The sequence below is a fragment of the Tachyglossus aculeatus genome, chromosome 4, assembly GCF_015852505.1.
Source record: "Tachyglossus aculeatus isolate mTacAcu1 chromosome 4, mTacAcu1.pri, whole genome shotgun sequence".
NCBI classification, from domain to species: Eukaryota; Metazoa; Chordata; class Mammalia; order Monotremata; family Tachyglossidae; genus Tachyglossus; species Tachyglossus aculeatus.
The window spans coordinates 25,659,908-25,685,746 of NC_052069.1; the positions used below are offsets into that span (position 1 = coordinate 25,659,908).

The window sequence follows — 25,839 nt, forward strand, 5'->3', positions numbered from 1 at the left end:
TGGCGGGGCAGGCGAGAACAAGGCACGGTGAGGAGATTAGCAGCAGAGGAGCGGAGGGTGTGGGGTGGGCTGGAGAAGGAGAGAGGGAGGTGAGATAGGAGGGGGCGAGGGGGACAGCCTTGAAGCCCAGGGTGAGGAGTTTCTGCCTGATGCGCACCTTTCATTCTCTCCATCCACCTCTGCTAACCCCACTCTTCTCCCTGCCCGTGGCTACTCGTTTTGAGATCTTTTCTTACTTCTCACACAGCCCAATCAATCTCTTCCTACTGGCAAGTGTCACAGTGAAGAGATGTTGGAAAGGTGATCGTCGGAACCCAAACAAATCGATACTAAAGCCGCAGATTGAATCTTTTGAGGAAATTGTTCCAAGTATGACGTGGGCCCGTGGACACCGTCCAACTTCATGGTAGGGCTAGAATGTCTCAAAATAGACCCCTTCCAACAGGCTGGGAAGGTTCTGGTGGACACGGAATCACCAGAAGAAGGGAGTCCAGGTAAGGTGCTTCTATCAATCAATCAATAGCATTTGCTGAGCACTTTGGATGGAGCCAAGAGGAGTTCAGAGCAGTTACAAGTTAGACCCTGGATCTTCCAGCCCAGTTATGGGGCCAGACATTTAAATGCACTTAGACTGTGAGCCCCATGAGGGACAGGGACTGTGTCTGATCTAGTTAACATCAACTTACCCTAGCGCTTAGAACAGCATTTGACATATAATAAGCCCTTAACAAACGCCATACAAAGTGAATTACAGCTATGGAGAGCCAGAGAGTATGTAAGATATTTACCTAATCAATCAATCGTACTTATTGAGCACTTACTGTGTGCAGAGCACTGTACTAAGAACTTAATAATGGCATTTATTAAGCGCTTACTATGTGCAAAGCACTGTTCTAAGCACTGGGGAGGTTGCAAGGTGATCAGGTTGTCCCATGGGGGGCTCACAGTCTTAATCCCCATTTTGCAGATGAGGTAACTGAGGAACAGAGAAGTTAAGTGACTTGCCCAGAGTCACACAGCTGACAATTGGAGGAGCCGGGATTTGAACCCCTGACCGCTGACTCCAAAGCTCGGGCTCTTTCCACTGAGCCACGCTGCTTCCCAGAATTACTTATTACTTATAAGGTATAAGGTAATAATTACTTATTACCTAAGTAATACAAGTTTTCAATAACAAGTACTTCTGGACTAATAATAATAATAATGATGGTATTTGTTAAGCACTTACTATGTGCCAAGCACAGTTCTAAGTGCTGGGCTGAGGCCTTCCCAGACTAAACCCCCTCCTTCCTCTCCCCCTCCTCCCCCTCCCCATCCCCCGTGCCTTACCTCCTTCCCCTCCCCACAGCACCTGTATATATGTATATATGTTTGTACGTATTTATTACTCTATTTATTTTACTTGTACATATTTACTATTCCATTTATTTTATTTTGTTAATATGTTTTGTTTTGTTGTCTGTCTCCCCCTTCTAGACTGTGAGCCCACTGTTGGGTAGGGACCGTCTCTATATGTTGTCAACTTGTACTTCCAAAACGCTTAGTACAGTGCTCTGCACACAGTAAGCACTCAATAAATATGATGGAATGAATGAATGAAAGATACAAGGTAATTAGATTGTCCCACATGCGGCTCAAAGACTTAATCCCCATTTTACAGATGAGGTAACTGAGGCACAGAGACATTAAGTGACTTGCCCTAAGTCACACAGCTAAAAGGTTCATTCATTCAATCGTATTTATTGAGTGCTTACTGTGTGCAGAGCACTGTACTAAGTGCTTAATAAGTGGCAGAGCTGGCATTAGAACCCACGACATCTGGTACCTAAGAGCGTGCTCTTGCCACTAGGCCATGCTGCTCCTCTAGGACTAGCTTGGCTGTTGAGGGATATAAAGTGGGGAAACTAGAAATTACTTATTGAAGACACAATGGAGGAGATGTGATTTCAGTGGGACTCTGAAATTGGGAAAGTGAAGCATATGCAGGAGGAGAGAGAGACCATTATGGGAGTGACCTAGTGGACAAAACATAGGCCTGGGAATCAGAATTTCTAATCTGGGCTCCACCATTTGTCTGCTGTATGATCTTGGACAAGTCACTTCACTTCTCTGGACCTCAGTTACCTCATCTGTAAAATGGGGATTTAGACTGTGAGCCCCATGTGGGTCATGGACCGTGTCCAAATTAATTAGCTTGTGTCTTGCTGTTTTCTTATGCTGTTGAGTCATGTCCAACCATTAATGACGCCAAGGACTCATTTCTCCCAGAATGCCCACCTTCATTGGCAATTGTTCTGGTAGCGTATGCATAGTTTTCTTGGTAAAAATAAGAAAGAGCTTTACCATTGCCTCCTCCTATGGAGTAAACCTGAGTCTCCACCCTCGATTCCCTCCCGTGCCGCTGCTGCCCAGCATGGGTGAATTTTGACTTGTAACAGATTGCCTTCCACTCACTAGCCACTGCCCAAGCTAGGAATGGAATGGATATGCCTCTTCTTGACTCTCCCTCCCATAGTTGAGACTGGTAGAGGACTGGAAATTCTCCAGGTGCCATCCTGAGAGGCGAGTTTGTATCTACACCTGCTCTTTATACAGTGCCTGACACAAAGTAAGTTCTTAACAAATGCAATTTTTTTCAAAAAGGGAGGGTAAGCAGGGTGACAGGAAAGATGAGGGTCAGGTACAGTAGAGGGAATGGACATCGGGAAAGGAGTTCAGGTTAGGCGGGCCAAGAGAGTAGATGTGGTGAGCAGAGTTTTGATTAGGCTCTCCCCCTCCTCCCCCTCTCCATCCCACTCGCCTTACCTCCTTCCCCTCCCCACAGCACCTGTATATATGTATATATGTTTGTATGTATTTATTACTCTATTTATTATATTTGTACATATTTATTCTATTTATTTTATTTTGTTAATATGTTTTGTTTTGTTCTCTGTCTCCCCCTTCTAGACTGTGAGTCCACTGTCGGATAGCGACCGTTTCTATATGTTGCCAACTTGTACTTCCCAAGCACTTAGTACAGTGCTCTGAACATAGTAAGGGCTCAATAAATACGATTGAATGAATGAATGAGGCATTCTAAGGTCACTGTTATAGATAGTGAGGCGACGGTGTCACTGCTTTGGGAAGCAAAGAGGGTCTGGGGGTCTGGGGTCTGTAATACTTGCTCAGTCAGCCAAAGTGAGCTAAAGGGGTTTGTCTCCATCAATTCTACGTCCATGAATACAGCAGGGTTCTAATCCCGACTCCACCACTTGTCTGCGGCATGACCTTGGGCAAGTCACTTCACTTCTCTGGGCCTCGGTTGCCCCGTCTGTAGAGTGGGGATTGAGACTGTGAGCCCCCACATGGGACAGGGACTGTGTTCAACCCAATTTGCTTTTAACCATCCCAGCACTTAGTGTAGTACTTGACACATAGTAAGCGCTTAACAAGTATCAGAACTATTATCTGTCCTGAAGTACTGTGGGGCTGAGGGTAGGGTGAGGTGACTATTAAGTACTTGACATTCAGTACAGATTTATTACTCTATTTATTTTACTCGTACGTATTTACTATTCTATTTATTTTGTTAATGATGTGCACATAGCTTTAATTCGATCTGATCTGATGATTTTAACACCTGTCTACATGTTTTGTTTTGTTGTCTGTTTCCCCCTTCTAGGCTGTGAGCCCGTTGTTGGGTAGGGACTGTCTCTGTTGCCGACTTGTACTTCCCAAGTGCTTAGTACAGTGTTCCGCACGTAGTAAGTGCTCAATAAATACAATTGAATGGATGAATGAACGAATGAATGAATGAACAAATGAATGAGAGGAGCAGATGCAGGAAACACATAGGCACCATGGTTTCCGCTCCAACCACCGCTGCTTCCCCACTGCCACCTCAATTCCAGCAGTGCATGCAGGGAGAGAAATCTTCCTTGCATCGTCCAGTTCCATCCCAGTGATATTGGGTCTTGGCCTCATTTTTCCCGAAGAGAGAGGACCCCCATTCCTGAGGAGTTGAGGAGTCAGATATGGTTGCCAGCAGTCTCTCCCTCCCTTTCCCTACCCAGGCTCCATGAGGTGGGGAGGAGTCGCAAAGTCTGATCTCCTTGCACGGGCCACTGTCCTTCCCCTAATTAGATCTATTTGCCATCGCTTGAGTGCATAGCTTTCCAAGGCTCCAGCCTCAGAGGGTCAGTCAAGCAGGCAGTCAGACAATCAGACATATTTATTGAGCCCTTATTGTGGGCAGAACACTGTTCTAAGTGCTTCGGAGAGTACAATATAACAGACACATACCCTGACCACAATGAGCTTAAGTTGTAGAGGAGGACAAAGACATTGATATAAATAAAGAAAATTATAGATATGTACATAAGAGCCGGGGGGCTGGAAGGGAGATTAATAAAGGGAGCAAATGAGAGTGACACAGAAGGGAATGGGAAAAGAGGAAAGTGGGGGCTTAGTCAGGGAAGGCCTCTTGGAGATGTGCCTTCAATAAGGCATTGAAGTTGGGGAGAGGAATTATCTATTGGATGTGAGGAGGGAGAACGTTTTAGGTCAGAGGCAGGACAAGGACAAGGGTGAAAGGTTGGCAGGAAAATAGACGAGATCGAAGTGCAGTGAGAAGTTTAGCATTTGAGGAGCCGAGTATGTAACGAAGTACGTAGGCTGGGTTGTAGTAGGAGAGTAGGAAGGTGACTTAGAAGGTGACTCTGGCTCCCCCTTTTAGACTGTGAGCCCACTGTTGGGTAGCGACTGTCTCTATATGTTGTCAACTTGTACTTCCCAAGCGCTTAGTACAGTGCTCTGCACACAGTAAGTGCTCAATAAATATGATTGATTGATTGAGGGGGCAGTGTGATTGAGTGCTTTAAGGCCAGTGGTAAGGAGTTTCTGTTTGATGCAGAGGTGACCATAGACTTTGCCACTCAGAGTCTGACCAACCCTCCTCCCCTCCAGACAGGCACCAAACCTGCCTTGGGGCTTTTTTCTGTGCATCCTGGGGAAGCAGCCAGTCCAGGGGAGTCCAAGCCCCAGCCCAGATGGATGAGGAAGACAGGACTGTATGGGACAAGGTGTTAAAATCAAGTTATCCATTGCTGAGAATGATTTTTCCCAAGGTTTATTGTGAATCCATTCAGAAGCAGCATGGCTCAGTGGAAAGAGCACGGGCTTTGGAGTCAGAAGTCATGGGTTCAAATCCCGACTCCACCAATAGTCGGCTGTGTGACTTTGGGCAAGTCACTTAAGTTCTTTGTACCTCAGTTACCTCATCTATAAAAATGGGGATTAAGAATGTGAGTCCCCCATGGGACAACCTGATCACCTTGTAACCTCCCCAGTGCTTAGAACAGTGCTTTGCACATAGTAAGCACTTAATAAATGCCATCATCATTATAATTATTATTACCTATAGACTGTCACCACCCTCTCCCTTCTCCACCATCACCCCCACATCACCCAACTCCAGCACTTACTTGCTCTCCATTGCTTTAGGTCTACCTGTAAAAAAGTTTGAAAATCCATCATTTTTATTCATAGTGTTTGTAAATCAGTTGTCTGTCTTCCAGGGGTGGCAACCCTAGGCTTAAGTGCTTAGTACAGTGTTCTGCACACAGTTAGCACTCAATAATTGATGCACAGACTGGTTATGGTACTGATCAGCTATTGGTGGTTATTTCCTAGGTTAAGATTTTGTACGATTAAGTACGATTGAATGAATGAATGAGTGTGTGTGCATTACTGTACCTCTATCAGAGACTTTGCTATTCTTGGGGGAGCAGATCATTTTCCATCTATTCAAACCTCAGCAAACAACCCTCAGGGATCAGGTTAAGCTAGGTGAACTACGGATGCTTCCAGGACCTTCTGGGATCTAAGTAATACAATGCAAGCGCTTAGTACAGTGCTCTGCACACAGTAAGTGCTCAATAAATATGACTGAATGAATCTAAGAGACCATGGGATGGTGACAGAAGCAGATCATGGAGACAATTGCAGAGCGTATTTGCATGCAGACTTTAGATCACTCATACCCTGACTGGAAGTTGCCACGGGCATTAGGACCCTCCAGCTAGAAACAGGATGTCCAACACCAAAAGTGATGAAAATATCACAGGCTGAAACCAAAGGAATATCATGGGTAATTCCAGTTTACGTGGAAAGACGGCCACCCACAGCAGAATGCACTGGTCCACCTCCTGACATAAAGCAGTTGGTATTATGTTGATACAAGCTAAATAATAATAACTGTGGTATTTGGGAATCAGCGGTCATGGGTTCTACTCCCGGCTCTGCCACATGTGAGCCTGCTGTTGGGTAGGAACCGTCTCTATATGTTGCCAACTTGTACTTCCCAAGTGCTTAGTACAGTGCTCTGCACACAGTAAGCTCTCAATAAATACGATTGAATGCATGAATGAATGTCTGCTGTGTGACCTTGGGCAAGTCACTTAACTTCTCTGGCCCTCAGTTACCTCATCTGTACAATGGGGTTAAGACTGTGAGCCCCATGTGGGACAACCTGATGACCTTGTATTTCCCCCTCAGCACTTAGAACAGTGCTTCACACATAGTAAGTGCTTAACAAATGCCATTATTATTATTATTTGCAAAGTTAGATTAAAGATAAACAGGTCAGATAGTCTCAGTCCCACATCAGTCAATCAATCAATCATATTTATTGAGGGCTTACTGGGTGCACAGCACTGTACTAAGCACTTGGGAGAGAACAATACAGTAGCACAACAAGCTAGCAGCTAGAGGGGGAGACTGACAGTAATATAAATGAAGAAATTACAGATATACAAATAAATGACAGACATATGAATACATTATGGATATGGGACTCAGAGTCTAAGAAGGAGGGATGATAGATAATTAATCCCATTTTCCAGATGAGGAAACAGAGGCACAGAGAGATTAAGTGACTTGCCCAAAGTCACTCAGCAGACATGTATCAGAGCTAAAATTAGAAGTAGGGGCTCCGACTCTCAGGCCCTTCCTCTTTCCACTGTGCCATGCTGCTTCCCATTATTCAGTGCCCGTTTATGGGAGTTCATTCAGGTGTGTCAGGCTCCATATCTAAGTGACCACAACTCTCAACCTCTTCTGAGCTCCTCCAGGACATCTTCCCTGAGTGAGCTCCCCACCTCACCGTCATCCATTCATTCAATCCAATTTATTGAGTGCTTACTGTGTGCAGAGCACTGTACTAAGCACTTGGAGAGTACAGTACAACAATAAACAGTCAGGTCCCCTGCCCACAGTGAGTTTACAGTCAAGGGGGTGGGGAGAGACATTACTATAAATGAATGAATTATGGAAATGTACAACAATGCTGTGAAACTGGCAGGATATGGGCAAGAAGTCATTGGCAAAATGGATGAGGCCTGAGCCCACTGTTGGGTAGGGATCGTCTCTATATGTTGCCAACTTGTACTTCCCAAGCGATTAGTACATTGCTCTGCACACAGTAAGTGTTCAATAAATACGATTGATTGATTGATTGATTGATTGATTAATTGAACAAAGGATTTTGAGGAGTGGACAGGGTTTGCCCAGAAGGCCCTGGAGGACGAGGAGCCACCTTAGGAGGATGGGGGCTGCGTGCTCCCCCAGGTGAAGGGTCTAACTTAGAAGGTCCTACTGAAATCTCACCTCCTCCAGGAGGCCTTCCCAGACTGAATCCCCCTTTTCCTCTGCTCCTCCTCCCCTCCCCATCGCCCCCACTCCCTCCCTCTGCTCTTCCCCCTCCCCACCCCACAGCACATGTGTATACTTCTACATATTCATTATTCTATTTATTTTATTAATGATGTGTATATAATCTATAATTTCATTTATTTATTTTGATGCTATCGGTGCCTGTCTAGTTGTTTTGTTGGCTGTCTTCTCCTTTTAGAATGTGAGCCCTTTGTTGGGTAGGGATTGTTGCCGAATTGTACTTTCCAAGCGCTTAGTACAGTGCTCTGCACACAGTAGGTGCTCAATAAATATGACTGAATGAATGAATGAATGAACAAAGGGAGCAAGTCAAGGTGACTGTTACTTCAGTGCTGTGTCATCAAGTCACTTGGTTTATCATAGTCACTATAGCACTGTAAGTTCTCTGTACAGTTAATTACTGCCCCAAACCTTAATCTAATTTTTTGTTTCTCCTGCTAGATTAATAACCCTTTTGTGCTCTCTATCTTTAACTATTGTGTCATCTCTGAAGTACTTAGCATAGTGGTCTGCTCACAGGAGATGCTCAATAACACTTCTGGATTGATGGATTGATAAAGACTCTTTAATTATCCTTGGAATTTTACATCATCATTAACACCATCATGGAAACCAATTAAGGTGGTTAAATCTAAGGTTAAATTATTGTAACAGCATTGATGGAACTAGGACTGAGAATACAATCCATAATGTGGATCTCTATTAAATCATTTCTTAACACAGATATGTATTTAATTGTTGGCAGTTGATACTTTTAATAAGATAAAAATCATCTTACATTTGTCTCCATTTAGCTACTACAGCTCCTTTTTAAACTGTGTTTTCTACCACTGTAAGACTATGGCTCCTAATGAGTCTTAGATTTCTTAATTCAGAATGGGCAGAGGTCATGGGTTCGAATTCTGACTCCACCACTTGTCAGCTGTGTGACCTTGGGCAAGCCACTTAACTTCTCTGGGCTTCAGTTACCTCATCTGTAAAGTGGGAATTAAGACTGTGAGCCCCAAGTGGGACAACCTGATCACCTTGTATCCCCCCCCAGCACTTAGAACAGTGCTTTGCACATAGTAAGCACTTAACAAATACCACTATTATTATCATCATTATTATTATTATTATTGTACAGAGATCCATTTTCATAGTATATTTCTCCCTAGTAGGTGGGGCTCCCATGATTAGAAGAGATGTATCGATGAAACATTGTCCTTGATAATTGGAGTTGCCTGGAGCACATACAGTAAGTTCAGTTACATTATGATTCTGAAATCAAAGGGTGAACAATTTCACTAAAAACCCTCAAACTTTCCTGAGCCCTGAAGCTCTGATATGTTCAAGAATCTGAAACGTATGAGTTACATTTCAATTCAAAAGACAGATGCATTTGAAAATTAGTGGTGAACGTGATTGGCATTTTGTTCCATTGACTATCAAGAAACTCTCCATTGCTGGATATATTTGGAGATGGCGAACAAGTCCAAAATGTGACAGAACTCATCTCTTCCCAATTTAGATGTCTAATTTGATTAATGATGTGGTATTTTTCATCAGAAAGCATTTCCAGTTGGAATTTATTTTGGTTTAGTCTTCACTGGAATTCGGAAAAATAGCGAGACAGAGCCTATTGAGAAGCATCTATTAATGTCTCTAGAATTAACAACTCCCTTTGTTGTGCAATGCCAATTTCTACACAAGGAACACTCTCAACCCCACTCCAATCTGATCTATAAATCTCTTCCTTTGTAAGTAAGGGGGCTGGGCTCTGTCGGACAGGGAAAATGTGCCACTATAACTGCACCTTCACACTGAGGATCTTAGATGCTTAGAGCTTTCATTCATTCATTCAGTCGTATTTATTGAGTGCTTACTATGCGCAGAGCATTGTACTAAGCACTTGGAAAGTACATTTTGGCAACAGATAGCGACAATCCCTACCCAACAACGGGCTCACATTCTAGAAGGGGGAGACATACGACGAAATAAAACAAGTAGACGGGCGTCAATACCATCAAAATAGATAAATAGAATTATAGATGTATGCACATCATTAATAAAATAGAGTCATAAATATGTACAAATATACACAAGTGCTGTGGGGAGGGGAAGGGGGTAGGGCAGAGGGAGGGAGTGGGAGTTGTGGGGGAGGAGGAGCAGAGGAAAATGGGGTGCTCAGTGTGGGAAGGCTTCCTGGAGGAGGTGAGCTCTCAGTAGGGCTTTGAAGGGAGGAAGAGAGCTAGTTTGGTGGATGTGGGGAGGGAGGGCATTCCAGGCCAGGGGGAGGATGTGGGCCGGGGGTCGACGGTGGGACAGGCGAGAACGAGGCCCAATGAGGAGGTCAGCAGCAGAGGAATGGAGGGTTTGGGCTGGGCTGGGGAAGGGGAGAAGGGAGGTGAGGTAGGAGGGGGCAAGGTGAGGGAGAGCTTTGAAGCTAACAGTGAGAAGTTTTTGCTTCATGTGAAGCTTTTTATAGAGTGCATCATTTGTGACGTTTCAAACCAGATTGCTAATATGAACAGAACGCACCGTCTTTCGCTTTGCTTTTAGCACCCTAAAGCCAGCCACTAGAAGGAAATGTCTATGGGTGGGAGCCAAAAGAAGGAAGAGAAAAGTGATGACAGATGTGAGGCAGCTCCCACAAGCACAACTTGTCCATTGTCTCTTTTCAATTCCATCCTCGGATGAAGTTGGCATCTGCTTCCAGATGGAGCCAGCGCAGTCGAGTGGGGAAGACTATGGGACCGGGAGTCAGAGGACCTGGGTTCTAGGTTCAGTTCTGCCACTTGAATAATGTGAGATGTTGGACCACTGCTTACCCTCTCTGGGCTTAGTTTACTCATCTTGAAAATGGGGCTCATGATACCTGCCTTTGCCTTGGCTTCACACAGGGCTCACAGATTAAGGGGGAGATATCCCTGTGAGAAACAGCGTGGCATGGCACGGGCCTGGGAGCCCATAGGACATCCCTTCAAGGCCCTTCTGAGAGCTCACCTCCTCCAGGAGGCCTTCCTAGACTGAGCCCCGTCCTTCCTCTCCCCCTCGTCCCCCTCTCCATCCCCCCATCTTACCTCCTTCCCTTCCCCACAGCACCTGTATATATGTATATATGTTTGTACATATTTATTACTCTATTTATTTATTTATTTTACTTGTACATATCTATTCTATTTATTTTATTTTGTTAGTATGTTTGGTTTTGTTCTCCGTCTCCCTCTTTAAGACTGTGAGCCCACTGTTGGGTAGGGACTGTCTCTATATGTTGCCAACTTGTACTTCCCAAGCGCTTAGTACAGTGCTCTGCACACATTAAGTGCTCAATAAATGCGATTGATTGATTGATTGATTGATCAGTTCTAATCCCAGCTCCTCTACTTATCTGCTGTGTCACCTTGGACAAGCCACTTAAAGTCTCTGTGCCTCACTTACCTCATCTATAAAATGGAGCTTGAGACTGTGAGCCCCATGTGGGAGAGCAGCTGTATCCATCCCGATTTGCTTGAATCCAACCCAGCACTTGGTTCAGGGCCTGCAAAGAGAAAATGATTAACAAATACCATTATTATTTTGATTATGATTTTATAGATGAGGGAACTGAGATGCAGAGAAGTTGAGTGACTTTCTCAAGGTCACAAAGCAGGAAAGCCAGGACCTGGGGAGAAGCAGCGTGACTTACTGGAAAGAGCACGGGCTTGGGAGTCATTCAGTCACTCAATTGTATTTATTGAGCACTTACTGAGTGCAGAGCACTGTACTAAGTGCTTAGGAAGTACAAGTCGACAACATAGAGATCATGGGTTCTAATCCCTGCTCTGCTACTTGTCAGCTGGGTGACTTTGGGCAAATCACTTAACATCTCTGTGCCTCAGTTACCTCATCTGTAAAATGGGGATGAAATCTGTGAGCCCCACGTGGGACAACCTGATTACCATGTAGATACCCCAGTGCTTAGAACAGCGCTTGGTACATAATAAGCATTTAACAAATACCATCATTATCATTATTATTATGGGGAAGAGCTCAATATCTCCCAATGAAGACCCAAGAGAAGACCCAATGAATCTCCCAAGAGAAGCCGCGTAGCTCAGTGGAAACAGCCCGGGCTTGGGAGTCAGAGGTCATGGGTTCCAATCCAGGCTCTGCCACTTGTCAGCTGTGTGACTTTGGGCAAGTCACTTAACTTCTCTGTGCCTCAGTTGCCTCATCTGCAAAATGTTGATTAAGGCTGTGAGCCCCACGAGGGACAACCTGATCACCTTGCATCCTCCCCAGTGCACTGAACAGTGCTTTGCACATGGTAAGCACTTAACAAATGCCATCATCATCACCATCATCATCAAGACACCCACTACTGCCTTGCTAGCAGATCTGTTAGCCCGTAGGGAAGTACGCCATGCTTTTTCTACCCTTTTTCAGCACTGTCCTAATGCTCTGTGCTTCTGCCAAGCTCAGAGGACCCCTCAGAAGACCTTCTCCAAGAAGTAGGCAATGCAACACAAGTGAGGTGAGGAGGGACGGGGCAAGGCGGTGGAGTGCTTTAAAGCCAATGGTGAAGGGTTTCTGCTTGTTGCGAAAATGGATGGGCAACCACAGAAGCTTTTTGAGGAGCAGGGTGACATGTCCTGAAAATTTTTGTAGAAAATGATCCAGTCAGCAGAGTGAAGTGTGGACTAGAATGGGGAGAGACAAGAGGTTGGGAGGCGGCATAGAATGAGCGATTGGGCATGGAGCACAAAGGGAAATTTAGAATGTGCCAGAATAAGAACAGTATTATTTGTTAAACGCTTACTATGCTGTGAGACTAGACTATGCTGCAGTCCCTTCTTGACTGTGAGCCCATTGTTGGGTAGGGACCGCCTCTGTATGTTGCCAACTTGTATTTCCCAAGTGCTTAGTACAGTGCTCTGCACACAGTAAGTGCTCAATAAATACGGCTGAATGAAGGAACGAATGCAAGAATTGTACTGAGTAGTGAGATAAATTCAACACCACCAGATCAGACACGGTCCCCGTCCCTACATGAGAGCTAATTCTAAGTATGGGGGAGAACAGGAATTTAACCTCCGTTTAATAGATAAAGAAACAGACACAGTAGGTGAAGTGACTTGCCCAAGGTCATACAGCACGCAGGTGGCAGAACTGAGATTAGAACCCAGGTCCTCTTTTTCATTCATTCATTCATTCAATCATATTTATTGAGCGCTTACGGTGTGCAGAGCACTGTACTAAGCGCTTGGGAGGTACAAGTTGGCAACATATAGAGATGGTTCCTACCCAACAGCGGGCTCACAGTCTAGAAGGGAGAGAACAGACAACAAAACAAAACATATTAACAAAATTAAATAGAAGAAATATGTACTTGTAAAATAAATAAATAAATAGGCCTCTTACTTCGAGGCCCATTCCCTTTCCATTAGGCTATGCTACTCCTCATAAACTTCATGCATAAAAGAAATACGGGACCAGAATTAAACCTCTACCACTATTGTTTTCATATTTCCACAGCTCTTCCAGAAACCCAGATCTCTGACAGGCAGAAATACTTGTCTCACCACACTTTGACAGACCTTCATTAAAACAGACATATAAAACACAATCTAAACAGCAAGGGCACCACCATGGATATAAATACTAGTCATGAAACGTAATAATTTACATTGGCATTAAAAAGACTGGATTATATAGGAAGAAGTGCACAATACCAATCACAGAGCGTTTCACAAATCAGGGAACGAAAGTATATTAGGTGGAAGTATTGGGAGGAATAATGGCTCCATACTTGGCTACCTAAAGCACAAAATGAGTCCTGAAAATGTTGTCTTTCTCTTTACAAGGTGGATTTCTTCATGTGTGTGTGTGTGTGTGTGTGTGTGAGCACTTCAACAGTAGGATTGGTAGCTCTTCAATAAAAGCCACATAATTCAAAGATAAGGCTGACACTCCATCCTTATCTCACGGAGAAGGAACAACTGTGCAAGATGAAGAAAAGGTGAGCCTTCGCTCTGAGGCCCTTCTGCCTTCATTCTATTGCTCCTTTTGTTTTATTCTAGCAGTTGAATTTCCTGAGGAAGGGTGTAGGAGGAAAAACACAAAATTTTGAAGGGGATGTCTGCTCTTACAAGTATTACTTTCAGTTTTTCTTTTCTTTACTACAAAGCCCAAGTGAGGAAAGGGGATAGATCCTTTAATTCTAAGAGCCAGAAAAGTCAGTCCTATTCATCCGTCTCTTTATATGTACAATGGGCACACACCACACATTTTCCTCTGTCACCTTGGCATCAGATCACCTTAGAGAAACTACTTGATGTTGTGCATTTTCCTGGGGCATCCGGCCTGGCAAAGTTGTCTTCTCGTCAGCAGTCGTCCGATACTAACTCCATTCCAAATGCTTACTGTTGTCCATCTGGGTCTGTGATTTGAGTCATCCTTAACGTAGATGTCTATCTTGCCACTGACCCCTCACCCACATCCCGCATCTGGCCTGAAAAACCCTCCTTCCTCATTCCCCTGCTTCAAAGCCTTCCTGAAGGCACAGCTCCAATAGGCCTTCCCTGACTGAGCCCTACTTGCCTCTTCTCCTGCTCCCTTCTGCATCACTCTGACTTGCTCCCTTTGTTCATCCTCTGTCCCAACCCCACAGCATTTATGTACATATCTGCCATTTATTTGTTTACATTAATGTGTTGCCAATTTGTACTTCCCAAGCGCTTAGTACAGTGCTCTGCACATAGTAAGCGCTCAATAAATACAATTGATTGATTGATTGATTGATTGATTAATGTCTGCCTCCCTCGCTCTAGACCTGCAAGCTCGTTGTGGGCAGGGAACGTGTCCGTTCATTGTTGCATTGTACTCTTCCAAGCACTTAGAACAGTGCCCTGCACATGGTAAATGCTCAATAAACAATAATAATAATAATAATGGCATTTATTAAGCAATTACTATGTGCAAAGCACTGTTCTAAGCACTGGGGGGGTTACAGGGTGATCAGGTTGTCCCACGGGGGGCTCGCAGCCTTAATCCCCATTTTACAGATGAGGTAACTGAGGCCCAGAGAAGTTAAGTGACTCGCGCCAAGTCACACAACTGACAGTTGGCGGAGCTGGGATTTGAACCCATGACCTCTGACTCCAAATCCCGTGCTCTTTCCACTGAGCCACGCTGCTTCTCCTGATTGAATGATTGAATGAATGAACATGGAACTGCTTGCAAAGTTGGGTGTGGTATCCGTGGTTTTGGTGCCTCCATCTCCAGTTCCTCTAGCCGGTTGGACAACAGAGCTGCTTTAACATTGTTTTGACTCAGACGTTGGATGCCACAACAATGCCATTCTTGGTATATCGGTTCCCCAGAGGAAAAGCTGGATTTATTTGAGTAGGTTTTCTATTTCGTGGTTCATCTGTGCATCAGAGTGGAATGCTCGGGCAGTTGAATTCAAGGGCAGCATTCAGCTCTTGATCCTTGAAAAAAGTCTTTGTTTATCAGGATTCTCAGGTGCAGAGCCGTATGAAGCTCTTGGTGCATTTTTGATTCTCAGAGTCTTCCCCAAAGCTCTGTGATTGGGAAAATAGAGAGGGGTTTTTTTCCAAATGATGATGATGATGGCGGCATTTATTAAATCAATGCAGACCAGGAGTATCTACTCAGTCCTCACATCTCCCACCATACTTACACCATGCTACAACCCGTAAAGTTGTGCTTCCCTGGGACCCCAAAACATTTGTTCCACTTTCTCTGTTCATGAATGACCAAGGTAGCAATCATATAGTATGCTGGCCAATGGGTGTTGTAAATAACAGAAATGGGTACCAATTGGGTGACAACCCAATTCTGTTATTTATGATGCCCACTGACCTCTTCAGCTTTGTCAGCGAAAAATCTTTGTGGGTGTTGCCTGTTGTTACATGTAGTTTATGAGTCAGTAAACTTGTTGTGGGCAGGAAATGTGTCCGTTATTGTTATATGGTACTCTCCCAAGTTCTTAGTACAGTGCTCTGCACACAGTTAGTGGTCAGTAAGTACAATTGACTGATCGGCTACTGTGTGACCTCGGGCAAGTCACAACTTCTCTGTGCTGCAGTTACCTTATCTGCAAAATGGAAATTAATACCTATTCTCCTCAGTTAGAATGTGAGCCCTCCGTGGGACAGGGACGATGTCTGATCTGATAATGTTTCATCCACCCCAGTGCTAAATATAGTGTTTAGCACATATGAAGTGCTTAACAAATATGCCAGTTATTATTTGTCAAAGGAAAAAAAAAATCCCAGAGGCCTCTGTGCAAACAAGAGCCCTTGCAAAGCCTGAAGGAGGACAGTAGAATCAGCCTCCAAAGAGTCTGAATCCTGCAAGCCAATGAAAAAGATGCATTATTAATAGCAGTACTTAAACAGCTCTTGTCATCTTTAAAGCACTTTTCAAACATTAGCTAATTAATCCTTATAATACCCCCCTATGTGGCAGGTAAATAATTGTTATCATCTCTGTATGAAGAAACTAAGGTAGAGGTTAAGTGGTTTGCTTACTCAGGGCCACAGAGGGAGGCACTGTGGAAGCCACAATCAGGACATTTTAATTTATATTAATTTATTTTGGAAATGAATTGAATTTTTAATGATAATTTATTAGACCACATTAATTCATATTATGTCTGCCACGCAGCAGATGGGCAAGTATAATCCAATGGCGAGAGGAAGGAAATATGCAAAGCATTCAACCAAATTGCTGGGCCAGGAGGATCCACAGACCTCTGATTTTAGAGTCCAGATCTCCATATACAATTCCATGAAGGTCCTCCAGTAGTTACCTTGGTGTTACCCTCACTGGAAAGTATCAATTCCAATCAATCAATCATATTTATTGAGCACTTACTGTGTGCAGAGCACTGTACTAAGTGCTTGGGAAGTACAAGTTGGCAAAATATAGAGACAGTCCCTACCCAACAGTGGGCTCACAGTCTAGAAGGGGGAGACAGAGAACAAAACCAAACATACTAACAAAATAAAATAAATAGAATAGATATGTACAAGTAAAATAAATAAATAAATAAATAGAGTAATAAATATGTACAAACATATATACATATATACAGGTATATACATATATACAAACTCCAAAACTCTGTCATCTACCACCTGGACCCGGTTGCATGGAAAACAAAAGAGGAACTGCCTGCCTTGATAATAATTTTAATACAGTATCAATACATACTATGGGCTAAACACCCGGCTAGATACAAGATAAGCAGATGGGACAGAGTCCTGTCCTACCCTACATTCATAATTGAAAAGAGGGGAAAAAGCTAAACCTCACCATGGTTTTACAGATGAGGAAGCTGAGGCCCACACAAGTTAAATGACTTACCCAAGGTCATTCAGCACACCAGTATCAGAACATGCATCTTCTGATTGCCGGTCCCATACTTTCACCATCAGACCCTGCTGCATGGTGGCTAACTAGTGCTTAGAACAGTGCTTTGCACAGAGTAAGTGCTTAATAAATGCCATTATTATTATTATGTCATGTTTGGGAGTTCTTGGGTGCATTCTCTGAATCAAATCTCAAGAAAGGAAACTAATTTCACAGCTATAGCATAGACCTGAGGTGAAGAAACAGCTATTCCTTGTAGAGCACTTAATAACCGTGAATTGCACACAGTAAGTGCTCAATAAATTCCATTGATTGACGGACTGAAAGCTAGTCTTTCCAAAGGGGAATATGATTACTCTATAAAGCAGCCTAAACTATGAGGATCAACTACTAGATTACAAAAGTAGGGATGACTAAAACTGGGAAAATAGGTAACAAATTCCATCTTTCTCTGCAACCAGGAAAAGGACTAGACTGGGCCCCCCTTTCCTCTGTTCCTCCTCCTTTCCCCATCGCCCCTACTCCGTCCCTCTGCTCTACCCCCTTCCCCGCCCCACAGTACTTGTGTATATTTGTACATCTTTATTATTCTATTTATTTTATTAATGATGTGTATATATCTATAATTCTATTCTTCTATTTTGAGGCTATTGATGCCTGTCTACTAGTTTTGTTTTGTTGTTTGTCTCCCTCTTCTAGCCCGTTGCTGGGTAGGAATTGTCTCTGTCTGTTACCAAATTGTACTTTCTAAGCACTTAGTACAGTGCTCTGCACACGGTAAGCTCTCAGTAAATACGATTGAATGAATGAATGAATGAACGAATGAGGGTTCAGAATACCTCAAAGAGACTCTGGGGATGGAAAAATAAGAGCTAAACTTAAAATACCACTTTGAAAACGATGTCTTAGTTCTTCATATACACCAGCACCTAAAAATTAACAAATTAACCTTTAAGAACTAGAAACAAATCATTTTACTTGGCAAACACCTTGCAAGACTAAAGAACATTTCTTTTGTTGAAAAAGATACATAAATGATAGAAAAATGAATGCCACACTCAACGTTTGATTTTATTTTAAGCAGCCATCTCAATGCAAGCATATTTTTAAAAGTGGAGCAGACAGAACATTAATTCTCTAGCTTGCTTTGGTGTACCTGTATTCTTTCCCGGAAATTATTCTTCTAAATGCGCTGTCTATGAATTGATTTGACATATTGTTCCTTCTCAGATTGCCCTGTGTGAATTTAACCAAAGAGCATCATCATCATGAATTGGCGTTTTCGAGAACCCAGCTGGGGCAAAGTACACAATACAAGAAAGAGGTGCTGGGAAAATGGCAGTCCACTTGCCCTTTCAGGAGTGGTGCAACAAACAATCATGTGACTCGGGATCCTTTTCAGTTTAACAAAAATTCCCATCATCCTGACTGTTAGGATAAAAGAAAAGATTTTTGGGGGATTTCGTACCTAGATAGCTCATTGCCCTCTCATGTTGAGCCCATTATCTTCAGGAAATAACATTCTATTTCAAGTGCCTTATTTCACTTCACATTAGGATATTTTGAAGAAGAGGTAGCACGGTGTAATGGATAGAGCACAGCCTTGGGGGTCAGAAGGACATATGTTCTTATCCCATCGCTGCCAAGTATCTGCTGTATGACTTTGGGCAAATCACTTAACTTCTCTGTGGCTCAGTTACCTCATCTGTAAAATGGGGAATGAGACTGTAAGCCCCATGTGGGACACGGACTGTGTCCAACCTGATTAGTTTATATCCACCCCAACGTTTAGTACAGTGCCTAGCACTTAACAAATACCACTAAACAATGTCTCGGAAAAGACAGGGTCTGGGTGGGAAGATGAGGAATTCTGTTTTGGAAATGTGCATTATAACAAACATTTCAGTTTGTGATAATGCTGTATTGACTTATTAATGATTCTAATTCTCTTCTATCCGTCAGTGGTACTTATTGAGTACTTACTGGGTTTCACAAAGTTTGTATTAGGCTGGATCCGACACGAGTGTTATGTCTGATTCTTTTGGCAGTTACATCAGCATCAGTTACAGGCGAGACCAAATATGAAACAGCAAGAAAAAATCATGAAAAATGAAGTTCTGGAACATAGTCTCCTATCACTGAAGTTATGCTCATCTTCACGCACTTAAACTTCCCCTCCCTGACTCCTGTCTCTACCACTCAAGGCCATACGTCACTCTGCTGTGCATTTTTCTACAAAACTGTTCAAACCCTGTTTCCCCACCCTTAAAGAACCTCCAGTGGTTGCCCATTTTACTCTGCAACAAAAAGAAAGTCCTTACAATCAGTTTTAAAGCACTTATCATCTTGCCCCCTGCTACTGAACCTCCCTGATTTCCTACTACGATCCAGCCCACACACTTTAATAATAAAAATAATAATAATGATAGCATTTATTAAGCGCTTACTATGTGCAGAGCCCTGTTCTGAGTGCTGGGGAGGTTACAAGGTGATCAGATTGTCCCACGTGGGGCTCACAGTCTTAATCCCCATTTTACAGAGGAGGTAACTGTGGCACAGAGAAGTGAAGTGACTTGCCCAAAGTCACACAGCAGACAAGTGGTGGAGCTGGGATTTGAACCCATGACCTCTGAGTCCAAAGCCCGGGCTCGTTCCCCTGAGCCACGCTGTTTCTCTATCCACTTTGATCTGCTAATGCCAATCTACTCACTGTATCTCAATTAATTAAATTAATAATGTTAAGCACTTACTATGTGTCAAGCACTGTTCTAAGCGCTGGGGTAGATATGTTAATCAGGTTGAACACAGTCCCCGTCCCACATGGGGCTTACATTCTTAATCGTCATTTTATGGATGAGGTAATTGAGGCCCAGATAAGTTAAGTGACTTGCCCAAGGTCACAAGCAGATGTGGTGGAGCTGGGATTAGAACCCAGGTCCTTCAGACTCCCAGGCTGTCCACTAAGCCACTCGATTCATTCATTCATTCAATCATATTTATTGAGTGCTTACTGTGTGCAGAGCACTGTACTAAGCGCTTGGGAAGTCCAAGTTGGCAACATATAGAGACGGTCCCCACCCAACAGTGGGCTCACAGTCTAGAAGACAGTGGGCTCAAATCTCATCTATATGACTAGTGACTTCTTGTCTGTGTCCGGCCTCTGGCCTGGAATTCCCTACCTCTAAATATCTGACAGACAGCTACCCTCTCCACCTTCAGAGCCTTTTTGAAGGCACATCTTGGAGCATGGCTCAGTAGAAAGAGCTCGGGCTTTGGAGTCCAAGGTCATGGGTTCAAACCCTGGCTCCGCCAATTGTCAGCTGTGTGACTTTGACTGTGAGCCCTCCGTGGGACAACCTGATCACCTTGTAACCTCCCCAGCACTTAGAACAGTGCTTTGCACATAGTAAGCACTTAATAAATGCCATCATTATTATTATCTCCTTCAAGAGGCCTTCCCTGGCTAAGCCCTCATTTCCTTTTCTCCCACTTCCTTCAGCATCACCTGGACTTGCTCACTTTATTCACCTCCCTCCCTGCCAGCTCCAGAGCACTTATGTACATACCCATAATTTATTGTTTATATTAATGTCTCTCTCCCTTTCTAGACTATATGTAGGCTGAGACTCTGGCTGTTATATTGTTGTGTTGAACTCTCCCAACCACTTAGTACAGTGCTCTGCACACAGTAAACACCCAATAAATAGAATTGATCTCATGTTCCCCCGAATGACATGTTACTTTCTAGGTGGTGGATAAGAGCATTGCAAAATATCTTGACCCTGGGGAGAGTTATTCCTTTAGCTCTGTGTAAACCCACCATAGTGACCCTTATGACCTTTGACTTCTTGCTTTCTCGCCCTGATGCTCGCAAAGTATCAGAGTGAATATGATCCTTACCCGAAGGTTGGAAACCTGCTAAAACGTGATTTTACTTATTCTAGGTATATATTTGTGAGTTTATGTTTGGTAATGTCTCCATCTGTGTGTGCCGAGTCTGCCTTCTTTAGGATCAGAGAGACACAAAGTCAGAGACAGCTGAAAAGCAGCATGGTCTAGTGGGTAGAACACGGGCCTAAGAGTCACAAGGACCTGGGTTCTAGTCATGACTTTGCCACTTGTCTGCTGCATGACCTTGGGCATGTCACTTCACTTCTCTGTACCTCTGTTCCCTCATCCTTAAAAAAATGAGGATTAAGACTGTGAACCCATGTGGGAAATGGACCGTGTCCAACCTGATTACCTTGCATCTACCTTAGCACTTAGAACAGTGCTTGGCACATAGTAAGTGCTCAAGAAATACCATAAAAAAGGAACACATCTACCAATCAATAGTATTATTTGAGCATGTTCTGTGTAGAGTACACTTAGCCTTTGGAAGAAAAGAACATAATTCATATGATCCCTGTTCTCAAGGTTTCATCATTTGGTGGAGAAGCAATGAGGCTTAGTGGAAAGAGCCTGGGCTTGGGAGTTGGAGGATGTAGTCTCTAATCCCAGCTTTGCAACTTATCTGCTTGTGACCTTGGGCAAGTCACTTAACTTGTCTGTGCTTCAGTTATCTCTTCTGTAAAATGAAGAGTAAGACTGGGATCCCCATTTGGGACAACCTGATTACCCTGTATTTACCCCAGAACTTAGAACAGTGCTTGATACATAGTAAGCACATAACAAATGCCATCATCATCTTCAAGTTTTACAATCAGCGCATGCCCTTTCTAGGCATGTTGAAACTATTACAGACATCTCAAACTTCTGCTGTTCTTTCCTAAGTGCTTAGTACGGTGCATGTCAGTGTTTTAAACTTGTTTGACCAGAAAATTGCTAGAGGACTATGGGATAGAATTCATTAGGTAGCTCACTTAAGGAGTACAGATCAGCATAGTAACAGCACTGAAAGGAGAAAACTAAAGTGAATGGAAAGGAACAATCTAGGAGTCAATGTGAATGGATTTAGAGAGACTGCAAACAAATAATTTTGGACAGGAGAGCCACCCTCTGCACTTCAGTGAGAAAAGAAAGTTTTCTCAAACCACTTAATTTGCATAGCTCCAAAGCTCCAAAATGCTCTGCTTTTCCACCAGAAAACCAGCTGCCATCGAAGGCGACATCTTCCATCTGATGGAGCTCTCTTTCTCATTTATACTTGTCATTAAGGGTAAGAGCATCTTCTCAACATAGAGTAACCCACCAGGGCATTTAATTAGAGAGATAACATGGTTCATGTCAAAACTAATCATACTTTAGGTTTTAAACAATCCCTCCTGAAGTGGGAGATAAGTTGTATTTGTTTTGTGGGTATTTCAATAGTACACAAGGTTTATGCAGGAAAAATTACCTGGAAGGATGGGTCTATGAATCAAATACACTGGGGTGAAGGGGCCAGCAGGGAGTTCTCCTGCACCCTTTCAGTTTCCCAGGAAGGTCAGCAGGGTGAACTGTGTCAGACCATCCAAATTACTTGAGAGTTGCTCTTTAGTATTTGACTTGTGTTTGAATGATACTGAAGCATAAATTGTTTCTTCTTCAGGGAGGCAGAAAGACTCTGAGGACTAAGCCTGAAATCTCAGCAGTTGCAAATTCTAATCCCAACCTCTCTCCATATGTGGCTAAATTTCCCCTGGCAAATCTTCTAAGTGTACTGTGTCTCCATTAATCATCTCCAGTGAGAAACGTGTAGCCTTACATCATTGAGGGTGGTAATTGGGGAAAAGGAGATGTAGTTGTTTATTACACGAGTGATACTTCTGTGTAGCAAAAGAACTTAAATTTAAGAAAAATGTGTGTAGTTTTGAATGTTCACTTTATCCAAATAGCCCTATAGTGAGCAACTACATTATTCATCCTAATTGCTGAGGATTGGTGATGTGTAAATTAGGTTAAAGAATCTGTTCGTTTCCACAATGTCATTAGCCATTGCACACCTAAGAAAGAAACCAACACAATCAGTGGAAAGAGATTCATCGATTAAGAGGAAAGCTAAAGAGCGATAAAAGATTAGAAAGTAAGCCAGTGACCTTGAACCTGACTCAATGACCAATGGAAACCTCCAACACCAATAATAATGATGGCATTTATTAAGTACTTACTAAGTGCAAAGCACTGTTCTAAGTGCTGGGGAGGTTACAAGGAGATCAGGTTGTCCCACGGGAGGCTCACGGTCTTAATCCCTATTTTACAGATGAGGTAATTGAGGCTCAGAGAAGTGAAGTGACTTGCCCAAAGTCACACAGCTGGCAATTGGCAGATCCAGGATTTGAACCCATGACCCCTGACTCCAAAGCCCGTGCTCTTTCCACTGAGCCATGCTGCTTGCCAATAGAGTGTGTCAGTGGTGATAAAGCTCCCTAGTCTCATTTTTTCTCAGTCTAACTTATCCTTTTATATGATCATGGCTGTGTTTCTATAAATGGGATTTGTTAAGTGCTTACAATGCATCAAGTATTCTTCTAAGCACTGGGGTAGATACAAGATGTTCAGGTTGGGCATAGTCCCTGTTGCATTTAGGTCTCACAGTCTTAATCCAATTTTACAGATGGGTTAACTGAGGCACAGAGAAGTGAAGTTACCTGCCCAAAATCTTGCAGCAGACAAGGAGAGTAGCTGGGATTAGAATCCAGGTCCTCTGATTCCCAGGCCTGTACTCTTTTCCACTAGGCCACAGGTTTCCCAGTTAGGTAGCTTGATTGATTCATTCATTCATTCAATTCATTCAATCATATTTCTTCAACACTTTCTGTGTGTAGAGCATTATATTAAGTGCTTGGGAAAGAATGGTACAACAGTAAATTGTGACAATCCCTGCCCACAACACGTTCACAGTCTAGAGGAGGGGAGACAGATATTAATACAAATAAGTTAAGTTACAGATATATAGTTAAGTGCTGTGGGGCTTTGGGAGTGGGGAGAGAAGAGCATAGGGAGCAAGTCTTCTAGACTGTGAGCCCACTGTTGGGTAGGGACCATCTCTATATGTTGCCAACTTGTACTTCCCAAGTGCTTAGTACAGTGTTCTGCACACAGTAAGTGCCCAATAAATACGATTGAATGAATGAATGAATGAATGAATGAAAAATCAGGGTGACACAGAAGGGAGTGGGAGATGAGGAAAGTAAGGTTTAGTCTGGGAAGGCCTCTTGGAGGAAATATGTCTTCAATAATGCTTTGAAGGGGGAGAGAGTAATTGTCTGTCAGATTTGAGGAGGGATGGCATTCCAAGATAGAGGCAGGACACGGGCCAGGGGTCGGCAGTGAGACAGGCGAGATCAGGGTACAGTGAGAAAGTTAGCAGTAATAATAATAATAGCATTTATTAAGCACTTACTATGTGCAAAGCACTGTTCTAAGCGCTGGGGAGGCTACAATGTGATCAGGTTGTCCCACAGGGGGCTCACAGTCTTAATCCCCATTTACAGATGAGGTAACTGAGGCACAGAGAAGTTAAGTGACTTGCCCAAAGTCACACAGCTGACAAGTGGTGGAGCCGGGATTTGAACCCATGACCTGTGACTCCAAAGCCCGTTTCTCTTTCCACTGAGCCACGCTGCTTCTCCGAGCAGTAGAACGAAATATGCTGGCCGGGTTGTAGAAGGAGAGAAGTGAGCTGAGGTAGGAGGGGGCAAGGTGATGGACTGCTTTAAAACCAACAGTGAGGAGTTTTTGATTGTTGTGGAGGTGAATGGGCAACTACTGGAGATTTTTGAGGAGGTTGGTGACATGTCCTGAATGTTTTTGTAGATAGATGATCTGGGCAGTGGCATGAAGTGTAGACTGGAGTGGGGAGATCAGCAAGGAGGCTGATGCTGTAATCCAGGTGGAATACAATGAGTGATTTTATTAATGTGTTAGCAGTTTGGATGAAGCAGAAAGAGTTGTTAGCGACGTTATCAAGATGGGACCGACTGGATTTGGTGATGGATTGAATATGTGGGTTGTCTAGGTAAACTCCCTAGTGGCACCCTGGGGTCCTCTAGTGACTTAACTCTTAGATGGAAATAATCCCTAGGGATTTAAGGAGAACATACTCTCAGACTGTGGGAGTGGTCTCAATGAATAATTTATCAAAGGAGATTGTCTTCTGTGGAGTGATCTCTCTTCTCCATCTACTATGTGACCTTGGGATTAAATATCCTTTCCCCCTCGCTTTAAACTGGAGAGGAACAGGGACTGTGTCTGATCAGGCTATCCTTAATCTCTCACAATGTTTAGTACAGTGCTTGGCACGTAGTAAGTGATTAACAAATAACATAGTGATTACTATTGTCTTTTCTTAAACCATCAAGTCGTTTCTGGCCCATAGCGATACCAAAAACATGTTTCTCCCGGAGCAACCCACTCTCCATCTGCAGTCATTCTGGTAGTGGATCCTTAAGAGTTTTCTTGGTAAAAATATGGAAGTAGTTTACCATTGCCGTCTTCCATGCAGTAAACTTGAGTCTTCACCCTTGACTCTCTCCCGTGCCGCCACTGCCCAGCATGGGTGAGTTTTGATTTGTAACAGATTGCCTTCCACTCACTAGCCAATGTTCAAGCTAGGAATGGAATGGATATGTCTCTTCTTGACTCTCCCTCCCATAGTTGAGATTGGTAGAGTACTGGAAATTCTCCAGGTGTGACCCTGAGAGGGGAGTGATGATCATTACTATCCACCTAATGGGTGGTAATTGTATGGACTTCATTTCCACAGGAAGTTAGGCAGGCCACAAACATTTACATATTTGCCAGAGTTTTGGATGAATACCAGGACTAATGAATGGGATACTAAAG

General features: G+C 43.4%; 1 non-coding gene across 1 annotated transcript; it reads right to left on the reverse strand.

Annotated features, from left to right (window-relative positions):
• Positions 1–2,427: 2,427 nt before the first annotated feature.
• Positions 2,428–2,565, reverse strand: LOC119928007. Its single transcript, XR_005450969.1, has one exon. It is a non-coding gene; the product is annotated as a small nucleolar RNA SNORA7 (small nucleolar RNA).
• Positions 2,566–25,839: the final 23,274 nt, after the last annotated feature.